Below are 13738 nucleotides of genomic sequence, written 5' to 3' on the forward strand. Positions count from 1 at the left end.
GGCGATTCATGCTGAGGAGAGACACTGCCAAAAACAGGTAAGTTCAGGAGTTAACGCTCTGACCCAAGCCATGGCCTCATTGGTGGACGAAGAGTCATCAGAAGTATACTACCAACGAGGACATGGAAGAGTAAGTGGCCGAGGAAGACACGGCCGACCAAGAAGAAGAAGCCCAGATGACAAGTGTTTCAAGTGTCAAGAGAGAGGACATTTTGCTCGAGACTGCAAAAATACACACAGGTGGAACCAGAGACCCCCACCGTTCAACCCTGAAAATCAATATCTAGAATGACGCCAGAAGAAATGGAAGTCTAACACAGAAGAGGAAACTGAAGAAAGCGTTTGGGAGGACGGAGAAACCCCCTGCTCGCCAGTAGAAGTGTTAGACTTAACCAAAATCATGTCCACCCTCTGGGAGAGAGATAGCAAACCATACTACACCTTACTGGTGGGACAAAGTCAAACACCAGTAAGATTCTTATGCGACACTGGAGCAGATAAATCAGTCATCAAAGACAAAGTGCCAGGATTGATACCAGGAAAGGAGTGGATCACTGTGATAGGAGCAGGAGGACTCATGGAGCTATTGAAGAAGTCGAAGAAAACAAAAATAACTGATGAAAATGGACAAAATCATGAAGCAAAATTTGTCCTGAGTAAAAACTGTCCTGTGAACCTCATGGGAAGAGATCTACTCCGTAAACTGGGAATCAGCCTTATCCCCACAGACGATGGTATGAAACCAGTACACAGATGGGAGGAAGCGGAAATCCAAATAGTTGAAGATCAAGAGGAACCTCATACGTTCTACTCCCTAGATTTAGCAACACAAGGGCCCTCATCCGTAATCCGACAGTTAAAATCCAAAGTCGAAAATATTAATGGCCAAACACAAACCCACTGGCCACTACACATCACCATGAAATTTGGAAAAGCCAGACCAGAATTTGTTAAACAGTTCGAGCGACTGGGACCCCAACTAGTCCGACTGGAGTACCTGTATTCCACAGCAGAGGGAGATGCAGCCACTTCGGTGGACTTGCCGCCACAAGCGAAAAAACTACTACAGTTTGAGATAACACCTCATGTGTCCATAAAGAGAAAACACCACAGGTCCTGGAAAGACCTAGGACGCATGGTGCAATTTTTGGAGACCCGAAACGAGGAGTCGTGGTCACATCAGACTCACACAGTCAGCGTACTAATAAACACCCCATATGGAACAGTGACAAGACAGAAGCTGAAGTGGATGACCCAAGCAAGTCCGAAGACGCATTTAACTGCATGACAAGACTACATACTACTACAAGCTGAAGATTTCCCTACAGTACCGAGTTCACTGTGGTCCAAATCAAAAGCAGATGTAGGAAAAATGACCACAGCAAGAGAAGTAAGAATTGAGCCCAAGACATCATTTCGACCACGGGCTAAACAATACCCCCTTAAACCAGATGCTATAAATGGCATCAGACCAGTAATTAAAGAAATGCTCGAAGCAGGCATTCTAATTGAAAGTCCATCAAGCGAATGTAACACACCTATCTTTCCCGTGAAGAAAACGGAGACGGGAACGAGGAGATTGGTCCAAGACCTAAGACGGGTCAATGAAGCAGTGAAGTCCAGAGCACCCTGCGTACCCGACCCACACATACTGTTGAACGAGTTAAAGCCAAATCAGAAATTCTTTACAGTAATTGACCTAAGCAATGCATTTTTCTCTATACCATTACACAAAACAGCACAAGACTGGTTTGGTTTCACATTCGAAGGAACCAAATACACATACACAAGGCTGCCACAGGGATTCTGCGACAGCCCCACAATATTCTCACAAGAGATTGCAGCGTGTATAAATCAGCATGAACACAGACACCACACAGATCCTAGTATATGTAGACGATATACTGATAGCCAGCCCCACCGAAGAGGAAAACAAAGAGGAAGCAATCAGATTATTCAAACATCGAGAGCAAACTGGGAACAAGGCGTCGCTGAAGAAACTGCAGTACTGTCAGGAGTCAGTCATCTTCTTGGGACACCGAGTCTCACAGAAAGGAAGGGAACTAACGGATGGAAGACGAGAAGCCATCCAGCAATGTCCGAAACCACAGACGAAAAAACAAATGATGGCCTTCTTAGGCCTAACTAACTACTGCAGGAGTTGGATTCCAAATTATGCAGAACTAACTCAGCCACTTCTAGACATGATCTATGCCACTGAGATGACAATGAGAGACCCAGTGACATGGACTGAAGAAGGAAACCGAACATTCATGGAAGTGAAGCAACACATCTTGGAATCAGGAGTCCTAGCATTTCCTGACTATGAAAAACCATTCACCCAAACAGTGACTTGCAAAGGAGCGTTCATGACATCAGTGTTACTACAACCACATGGAACAAAGATTAAACCAGTAGCGTTCTACCCAAAACGACTGGACCCAGTTGCAGCTGCCCTACCCCCGTAAGTACGAGCAGTGTGCGCAGCAGCATTAGCGGTCCAGATGACAGCTGAACTTGTACTGTTCCATCCACTCACACTCCAAGTCCCCCATGAAGTGGATCTACTGATAACACAAACCAAAATGTCGTTCCTGTCACCAGCAAGACACCTGGCCGTAACAGCCACATTGTTATCGCAACCCCATCTCACGATTCAGCGATGCAATACCTTGAACCCAGCAACGTTAATACCAACTGAAGAAGACGGAGATCCACACCAATGTGATGAAAGAACCAGTGAAAGCTGTAAACCAAGACCAGATCTAAAAGACACTCCAATTCCAGACAGCACTTATGTGTACGTAGATGGATCCGCATCCAAATCAGAACAAGGAAAAAATCAAGTAGGATTTGCAGTCGTCACAGACAACAAAGTCTTATGTGCAGAAAAATTGCCATCTAATCTCTCAGCGCAAGATGCAGAAATTATAGCATTGACAAAGGCGTGCACATTGTTTAAAGGTAGGAAGGTCACGATTTATACAGACAGCCAATATGCACACTCCACTCTACATGTATTTGCTGCACAATGGATTAGAAGAGGGATGAAAACATCCACAGGCAAATCAGTAGAGCATGCCGAACTGCTGAAACAATTACTTAATGCAGTACTACTTCCCAGCCACATTGCTGTATGCAAATGTAAGGCACATACTAACAGCAGCGACAGAATTAGTAGAGGAAATACTAGAGCAGATACAGCAGCTAAAGGAGCAGCACAAACACTGAGTGCTCAGTATACACAACAACAACATGAGTCAATCCCAAAAACAGTAATTATTGAAATGCAAAACATTGCACCACAGAATGAAAAAGATGCATGGATACTCAAAGGCGCGGAACAGTCTGCGGACGGCCTATATACAATAAAAGGCCTACCCTGCTTGCCAAAAAAATTATTCCAAATGGTAGCAAAATTGAGCCATGGAAAGTCTCATGTCTCAACAAGGGGGATGATAGACATGGTACAGCGTGTTTTCCATGTGACAACAGGTCTAAATACCTATTTTAAAATTTTTTGTAGAGACTGTTTATTTTGCTGCAAATATAATGTGCAAGGTAACCTCAGACCCAAACGAGGCCAATGCCCAAAAGGTACCTACCCATTTGAAATTATACACATGGATTTCATTGAATTATCCAGAAGCAACCAGTATAAATACTGTTTAGTCTTGATTGACTCATTCTCGAAATGGACTGAAATAGTCCCCTCAAAAACACCAGACGCATTGACGGTGGCTAAAGCCATCTGTAAACACATAATCCCAGAACATGGGATCCCCAGAATCATCTGGAGTGACAATGGAACTCATTTTGTAAACAGCATAATACAATACATGGCAAACCACCTAGGAATAAGTCTAAAAAATCACTGCTCGTACCATCCGCAAAGCGCGGGACTGGTAGAGAGAACAAATGGTACAATAGAACTAAGGCTTAAAAAAACCATGGAAGAAACAAAAAAAACATGGCCAGAATGCTTACCACTTGTCAAAACATATATGAGAATTGTACCAACTAGCTCAGGATTAACACTTTTTGAGATAGTTCATGGAAGACCATTCCAACTTCCCCTATGGGAAGGTGAACCATGGCAAGAGACTAAGGGCGAGGCAGATCCACTAACAGAGTGGATGGTAAAAATGTTTAGAGAAAAACTTGTCCAAAATACATGTGAGCTGCCGTTATCCCCTCTGTCTCCCCTACAGGAGGTGGTGAAGCCTGGTGACCAGATCCTGATTCGAGTCATAAAAAGGAAATCCTGGTCCTCGCCACGTTGGGAAGGCCCATTCGTGGTTCAACTCACCACCCCCACCGCAGTAAAGATTGCCGAGAGGTCGACGTGGATTCACCAATCCCAAGTCAAAATAGTTCGAGACATCGGCAAGCCTGAGTAGATTGCAAATCGGACATTACCAAAACCCTTGTCCGCGAAGGAATCATCAGACGTCTGCTCACCTGCCCCAAACACCCCCCTAACCTAACCTTGACCTCTCACAGTTTTTACACCCTCACACAGAAGCCAAAATGAAAGCCGCTGCCACCCTCATCACTGTGACTGTACTATCAGTGGCAGCATGGGTGTGGCTGAGTGCCCCGCCCCCAGACATTCGAGTTGAAAAACGAGACGATGCCGTGCTACTGTCACAGAGGAAAGTGAAGTGGTATGAAAAGAACAATCCAAAGAATCATTTTGAAGAAAATATGTGGTATAATTTCATGGTATTTCAGAAAAAAATAACTGGTGTGAAAGAAAGTTGTTATGTGTGTAGTCGTATGCCTTATTCCACATGTACCCCACCAGTGTATCCCAAGCCAATCGACCCCTATACCTATACTGCCTACACACCTCTATGGTATCCCGACATACTGAGATCACAGTGTCTAGAAGGTGCATTTAGATCTGTAGTTCCCGAGGTTGATGCCACTGTACCACCTTTAACAGGTAGAAAATTCACAAGGCTTTTGAACTATGATTGGACAGATCTAGTTATGTTAAGCAACGTCCCATACCCAAGTGATTTTACGGCTGTGTGTTTCGCTAGTAATATGACATTCTGGGGTAAGTCCAGACCAGTAGGAGAAGTCCCCATGAAATTCTGTAGGGATATACTTACCCCGTGCAGACGAGACACCACTAACAAAGCCAGGTTCAATGCCACAGGAGTACCCATGGGTGCCACCTGCAGGGACTATTACACTCTCCCTGATGTAATGGGCACTGATCCCCAAGATGATGGGTATTGGATGTGTGGGCATACAGTGTATTTGGGTTTGCCCACAGTATGGAATGGTCGCTGTGCAATGGTGAAGATGGTTCAAGATGCATTCCTTTTAAGGGGAGTGAAAATACCAGTAAGATATAAGAGATTTATACCTGTACAATTTAAACCACATGATTCAATTTGGGGTAGTAAGGTCCCTGATGATCACAAATTATGGTCCACCTCCGAGAAAGTCATATTGTCACTACTTCCACAGATTGGAGTGGGTAAAGTTATGCTCCGTGTAGAATTATTGAATTATCGGATGGGATTGTTCATTAACCAAACTATCAAAGCCCTACAAGGTATAGCAGAGGAATTAAAAGCCCTTAGAGAAATGGAGTTGCAAGACCGCATGGTCCTAGATTTGATAACAGCCAAGGATGGAGGTGTGTGTGCCATAGTTGGAGAACACTGTTGCACCTTCATCCCAGATGAAACCGGTGACGAAGGTAACATAACTCGTGCCATAGCTGAAAAGAAAGCCTTAGCCAACACCATGGCCCAAGATCACTCAGCCATAGGTGCATCACTGTGGTCGTGGTTGACAACCGGATCATGGTTCTCTATTCTGATTAAATTTGCAACTCCCTTTTTTGCGGTTTTAATTCTATTCTGCATCTTTTCAATGTGTGAATGAAAGTTATGATTCAAAAAAATATCCAGCACACGCTGGTAGCTTACAGTGACATACAGTTTCACAGCATGACAAACCTTGCCGGAGATTCTAGCACTCTTCCAAAGTGTGATGAATCCCCGGATGTCGAGTCGTCTGGGTAAATGTACTTGTCTTGACTTAAAAAATTGTGTTCGCTCATTAAGGGGGACGCAGAGGAATTTTCCTCAAGTACCCCTGAGTAAACTTGAGTTTTTCGCCTCTGCCTTGACAAGTGATTTAGTTATTTTCCATACCATGTTGAGTGACTATTAATGATATTTGTATTCTAAAACCTGCAAAGGAGGGATATAGATTGATGAAAATGAAAATTCTTTCAAAGTAACTTCAGGGGGGATATGTGAAATATATTTGCATGCATATACAGTGTTCTCGTTACCTCTGCGTCCTGCGTCTGATACGCACAGCTTTTCTTCCAGACGCACAATTTCAAGTAATGTGCTTTTTTCGGACGCAAAGAAATTTTTATCAAAAAAAACCCCAAAACACATATATCCGATAGCAAACCAATTTATTCCACATAATCTTTGCGAAATAATTCTCGCGAGACTAGCAGACACTAGCAGACGAAGGAGAGAAAGCGATAGCAAGAGTTTCGTAATAGTGTAAGAAAGATAAAAAATGTTTCAGAAAAAGCAAAACAGTCTGGATAGTTATTTCGCAGTTAAAAATACAACTAGTAAGAAAAGAACTGCAGAAGATTCGATCGATGATCATGAAGCAAAACGGGGGAAGCAAGGAAAAATACGCACATTTCAAAAGACTTTTGGCTGCAAAGAGAGGAGGATCTACGAGCTGAAAGACTAGTACAATGATAAATAAACCCTAACCATAAACCATATAATAAATAAATTAAATCTGAATGTTTATATATCGTTGTTTATGTTTTATTTGCATCTGTAGTATGTTGGGACTCGTGACAAGTTTCCTGGGACGCACAGTTTTCAGACAAGCGAATCCCTGGGACTCGCAGTGTGCCAATTGTAAAATTATCACTGCATATATAGATAATCTTGCACCCATTTCACTATGATATATTAAAGGTTATTAGAATAGAATATTAATTTACACCTATTGGTTAAAATGTGCACTACACCTTTTGTACTCCACTTCCTGCATTTGTATTGACGCCTCCCATTTTTATGACTTGTCTTATCTCTAATAAAACCACAGTTGAAGCAACTTTTCAGCGGGAAACAGCCTTGAGGAGCTTGGAGAGTAGTCACACTATCGGGCCTCTGATTTGTCCACTCCCCCGCTTCTGCAGACGCGGCCTATAACTTTCATTCCATCCGCATCAGTGTGTGTTCCTGTGTTCGAGTTTATTTAAGTGTTGGCTGGTAGCCCCAACACTGGGAAATACCCCTAGAACCATCCTGGATCTTTATTTTTAGACAGAATAGTGAAAATACATCCACCTACACAATCAACACTAACTCTGGGTAAAAGCACGAACCAGAACTGACTGGGCTTGGTTTTACTACAACCACCATGCAAAATAAAGTGCCCAAATGGAGGTCATTTATTCGGGCATAGAAAAACTTCTGAACATCCCTAGATGATATTTTTTAATACAGAATAGTCAAAAATACAACCCCATTCCTATTGGACACACGTTACGGGTGTAGACTCAAACCAGAACCGACTGGGCCTGGTTCTAATACAACCACTATTTTTGTCGCAGAATGCATGTTTTTGACACTATTTATGGTGGAAAATAGTCTCAGAACATCCCTGGATCTTTATTCTTACAGAGAATAGTGAAAATACATCCACCCACACAATCGACACTGATTGTGGGTAAAGCACCAACCAGAACCGACTGGGCCTGGTTCTAAACAACCACTTGTAAATAAAGTGCCCAAATTGAGGTCATTGAGTCGGGCATAACAGAATTTCTGAACATCCCTAGAATATTATTTTTAGAAAGAATAATCAAAAATACATCCCCATCATCATTGGACACAATTTCTGGGTAAAAACACGAACCAGAACCGACTGGGCCTGATTTTAATACAACCACTACTTGAACCGCAAAATGCCTGTTTTGGACACTGTTTGTGGTGGGAAATAACTCCAGAACCATCCTGGATCATTATTGTTATACAAAATAGTGAAAATACATCCACTCACACAATAAACACAAATTCTGGGTAAAAGCACCAACCAAAACCGACTGGGCCTGTTTCTAAACCACCACTTGTAAATAAAGTGACCAAATGAAAGTAATTCATTCGGGCATAGCAGAACTTCTGAACATCGCTAGATGATTATTTCTTTACAGAATAGTCAAGTATACATCCCCATCATAATTGGACACAAGTTCCGTATACAAACACCCACCAGAACCGACTGGACCCTGTTATAATGCAACCACTATTTTGTATCGCCTGTTTTGGACACTGTTTATGGTGGGTGATAGCTCCAGAATCACCTAGAATGATGCCAATGAATGACTTACTTGAAATGGACGATTTTACACTATATACACAGGAACTATGTGTCTCTGACAGTGTGTTTGGCAGCAGGGGAACGTTTCAGTTTTTATTGCCTTACTGTGCTTTTCATGGCCTGATAATCACATTTTGGCCAAGTGTGATAGTTTTCATTGTAACTTAATTTCTATCACTTTGAACGATGCCAAATAAAAAACTTACTTGAATTGGACGATTTTTCACTATATACACAGTAACTGTGTCTCTGACAGTTTGTTTGGCAGCAAGGGAACTTTTCAGTTTTTTATTGCCTTAATGTACTTTTCATGCCCTGAAAATCACGTTTTGGCCAAGTATGATTGTTTTCATTATAACTTAATTTCTAGCCATGAGAACGATGCCAAATGGATAACTTACTTGAATTGGACGATTTTACACTATATACACAGTAACTATGTGTCTCTGACAGTTTGTTTGGCAGCAGGGGGACATGTAAGATTAGACAAAGTATCTTTGCAAAGGCTTGTTCATATTGTATAAGTTTTTGTGAGTATAACAGCATCGTAGTCATCCTTATGGCTGACATGTTAGCATAAACACCCAACTGTCTGACTGAATAAACAATCTTAGTCTTGTGATTGGGGTGACATGTCAGCACAAATACTCAACTGTCCGACACTGATCAATTACTTTTTTGCGCTGCAAATGACTAAAATGTATCTGTCCAAAGTCCTAGTGAAAACTGTCAGTTTTTCCTGTAATTAAGACACACACACTGGTCATTCGACTAGAGTTGCAGGAACATCGCGTTGAACATGACCCTACTGTAGGAACATTACATGTCACCCTGAAGTTCATGGGAGACCGGACGACAAGTGGTTAAACCAATTCTCACAGTTGCCCACTCAACGAATCATAATTAACCACATATATGCAAATGACCTAATGGACAACCCATTGCCCCCCGGACACATTGCCTATGGGGATGGATCATCATCAAAAACCCTGGATGGAGAAAAACACAACGTATATGCCGTGGTGACTCAAAAAGACAACCTCAAGACAGGACGACTCCCCGGCGACTGGTCTGCACAAGCCGCAGAAATAGTGGCACTGACAGAGGCATGTAGACTATTCCTAGAACAAGACTTGACGGTGGAAAGACACAGCCCAATCCCTGCTGAATTCCTAAGAGAAATGCAAAATCATGCCCCAGAAAAAGAGAAACTGCAATGGGAAACAGAAGGAGCCACTCAACACAAGAACGGACTCTATGCAGTAGAAAACAAGCCATGCGTGACACGATCATTGTTTGAAGTAATTGCCAAATTGAGCCATGGCGGGAGCCATGTCTCAACAGAAGGGATGATCAGTACAGTACAACAAACAATGCATGTTCCCAGAGGTCTCCAAACTTACTTCAATTTTTTTTGCAGAAACTGTCTAAACTGCTGTAGAGACAACTCTCAAGGCAACGAATGACCCAAGCATGGAACGAGTCAAGTATACATCCCCATCATAATTGGACACAAGTTCCGTATACAAACACCCACCAGAACCGACTGGACCCTGTTATAATGCAACCACTATTTTGTATCGCCTGTTTTGGACACTGTTTATGGTGGGTGATAGCTCCAGAATCACCTAGAATGATGCCAATGAATGACTTACTTGAAATGGACGATTTTACACTATATACACAGGAACTATGTGTCTCTGACAGTGTGTTTGGCAGCAGGGGAACGTTTCAGTTTTTATTGCCTTACTGTGCTTTTCATGGCCTGATAATCACATTTTGGCCAAGTGTGATAGTTTTCATTGTAACTTAATTTCTATCACTTTGAACGATGCCAAATAAAAAACTTACTTGAATTGGACGATTTTTCACTATATACACAGTAACTGTGTCTCTGACAGTTTGTTTGGCAGCAAGGGAACTTTTCAGTTTTTTATTGCCTTAATGTACTTTTCATGCCCTGAAAATCACGTTTTGGCCAAGTATGATTGTTTTCATTATAACTTAATTTCTAGCCATGAGAACGATGCCAAATGGATAACTTACTTGAATTGGACGATTTTACACTATATACACAGTAACTATGTGTCTCTGACAGTTTGTTTGGCAGCAGGGGGACATGTAAGATTAGACAAAGTATCTTTGCAAAGGCTTGTTCATATTGTATAAGTTTTTGTGAGTATAACAGCATCGTAGTCATCCTTATGGCTGACATGTTAGCATAAACACCCAACTGTCTGACTGAATAAACAATCTTAGTCTTGTGATTGGGGTGACATGTCAGCACAAATACTCAACTGTCCGACACTGATCAATTACTTTTTTGCGCTGCAAATGACTAAAATGTATCTGTCCAAAGTCCTAGTGAAAACTGTCAGTTTTTACTGTAATTAAGACACACACACTGGTCATTCGACTAGAGTTGCAGGAACATCGCGTTGAACATGACCCTACTGTAGGAACATTACATGTCACCCTGAAGTTCATGGGAGACCGGACGACAAGTGGTTAAACCAATTCTCACAGTTGCCCACTCAACGAATCATAATTAACCACATATATGCAAATGACCTAATGGACAACCCATTGCCCCCCGGACACATTGCCTATGGGGATGGATCATCATCAAAAACCCTGGATGGAGAAAAACACAACGTATATGCCGTGGTGACTCAAAAAGACAACCTCAAGACAGGACGACTCCCCGGCGACTGGTCTGCACAAGCCGCAGAAATAGTGGCACTGACAGAGGCATGTAGACTATTCCTAGAACAAGACTTGACGGTGGAAAGACACAGCCCAATCCCTGCTGAATTCCTAAGAGAAATGCAAAATCATGCCCCAGAAAAAGAGAAACTGCAATGGGAAACAGAAGGAGCCACTCAACACAAGAACGGACTCTATGCAGTAGAAAACAAGCCATGCGTGACACGATCATTGTTTGAAGTAATTGCCAAATTGAGCCATGGCGGGAGCCATGTCTCAACAGAAGGGATGATCAGTACAGTACAACAAACAATGCATGTTCCCAGAGGTCTCCAAACTTACTTCAATTTTTTTTGCAGAAACTGTCTAAACTGCTGTAGAGACAACTCTCAAGGCAACGAATGACCCAAGCATGGAACGAGGCAAACAGGAACATATCCCTTCGAGCTTCTGAACATGGATTTTATCAAACTGAACCAAAGTGCTGGACTCGTCGAACAAACCATTAGAACAGTAAAACTCAGACTCAGAAAAACCATGGAAGACACAGGAAAACCATGGCAAGAATGCCTGAGCCTGGTAGAAACGTACATGAGAATCATTCCAACAGCACAGGGATGCACACCATTTGAGGCAGTGAACGACAGACCCTTCCACTTAACAATGTGGGAAAAAGATCTGGTGGTAGAAGAGAAAGGAGAAACAGATTCCCTCACTAAGTGGTTATGCAAAATGTTCGAAGAAAGAACTGTGATGAATGGAAAATAATCTGCCGACATCTTCTCTGTCTCCCACAGAGGAGGTCCTGTCCCCAGGAGACCTGGTACTCGTCAAGGTGATAAAAAGAAAGTGCTGGTCTTCTCCACGTTGGGACGGACCTCACGGTGTGATTTTGGCCATCATCATCCCCGCTCTGTGTTCAACCACATGGGGGGAACGTACCAGAACCTTGGTACACTCCCACTGGAGGAGAATGCCCCACTAGCTGGTTCAGGAAACGATCAGGGGCCCCCAGATCTGCATCCCATTAACCAAGACACCAATCGTCGTTCAAGTCCCTTTGCTCAACCTACAGTTTACTCACTTGGGATTACACAGGACTGACTCCAGTTATTTTTATTGGTACCTACAAGCTCCCAGAGTCTGAGTGGTCTGGCCAGACACCTTGGACCAGGTCCTCCTCCATACAGGCTACAAAACCATCACATGGCCCCTTTCCAAAGAAGCTACCACCATGACCGCTAACTTCACCAAGTTAGCCACCACCATCAAAGATGGTAAACATATGCTAGACCTTACGACCAATATCCAACAAAAAGGCTGCATCAACCTATGCCTCCGACCGGACCGACCAGGAAAAGGCCCCCTCTTTACTATCACCATCCGCACTACTAGTCCAGCCATGGTCCCCAAAGTGATTGGTGTGAACCCCTTCGTACAACCATCCGCCACACGCCTACTCAAAATCTGTCCGGCAGGAACACCTAAGCCTGAGTAGATACACCTTAATCTCGCCCATGTCCAAACACAGGAAGAAAACGACTACAACCTGATGATGAGGAACAGTTGGTACAGATACACCGCACTCACAGCCCGCGCCACAACCAATGAGTTGTTATGTCTGTTCCCTCTTGCCTACTGCCGTAGCCCAACCACAGCTATGGGCCAACCGACACAACGAAGAACTCGCCAACCTCACCTACAACTGTATTCTGGGTAATTTGAGAGAATCCTTCCAGCAAAGCTCGAACGCCTACATACCATGGTCGCAGTACCATTAGCAGCTACAGTCAATACCGCAACGTATGTCCAGTGCAACAACCGAACAGACTGTTATCCATCCTGTTTCAACTTCAGCGGACCAAATCCGAAGACCCCTTTAGACCAAGTTCACGTCACCAGGTGTGCCGAGATCAGACACATTCCATCCCAATCATGGACAGTACTGGACCAAATATGGTGGCTCTGCGAATGGCAAGTGTAGATGATCATCCCCACCAATACAACTGGGCTCTGTGTCCCTACATCTGCATCCGACCACACGTACGTTCTAACAGCAGACTCGATTCCAACTGTCGACGCCAACCCACATCTACCCACCAGGCGTCAACGACGGAGCTTGGATTTCTTCCCCCATGATTCAGTTTGGGGCTCGGATGTCCCCCTCTAATACAAACAATGGTCAGTCTCCTCCAAAATCATGATGGCGGTGTTCCCCAGGGTAGGAACAGCGAAGAACACCCTACGTCTGGAAACAATTGACTACAGATTCCAGGCCCGACACTAATCAATTACTTGTTGCCCTGCAAATGACTGAAACGTATCTGTCCAAAGTCTTAGGGACAACTGTCAGTTTTGCCTGTATTTAAGACACACTCACTGGTCATTCGACTAGAGTTGAAGTAACATCGCAGTGAACAGGACCCCACTGTAGGAACTCTCACTGTCCACTTTGCAGTCTGGTAATACATATTTTCTATTTAAATTTATCTCACTCTTTCTTAGCCTGCTCCTGAAGTTGTATTGTCAGACCTAACAAACATTTCAGTTTTTTTGCCCTAATGTGCGTTTCATGCGCTGAAAATCACGTTTTGGCCAAGTATCATAGTTTTCACTATAACTTAACTTAACTTAACCT

The sequence above is a fragment of the Stigmatopora nigra genome, chromosome 18 (assembly GCF_051989575.1).
Source record: "Stigmatopora nigra isolate UIUO_SnigA chromosome 18, RoL_Snig_1.1, whole genome shotgun sequence".
Taxonomy (NCBI): domain Eukaryota; kingdom Metazoa; phylum Chordata; class Actinopteri; order Syngnathiformes; family Syngnathidae; genus Stigmatopora; species Stigmatopora nigra.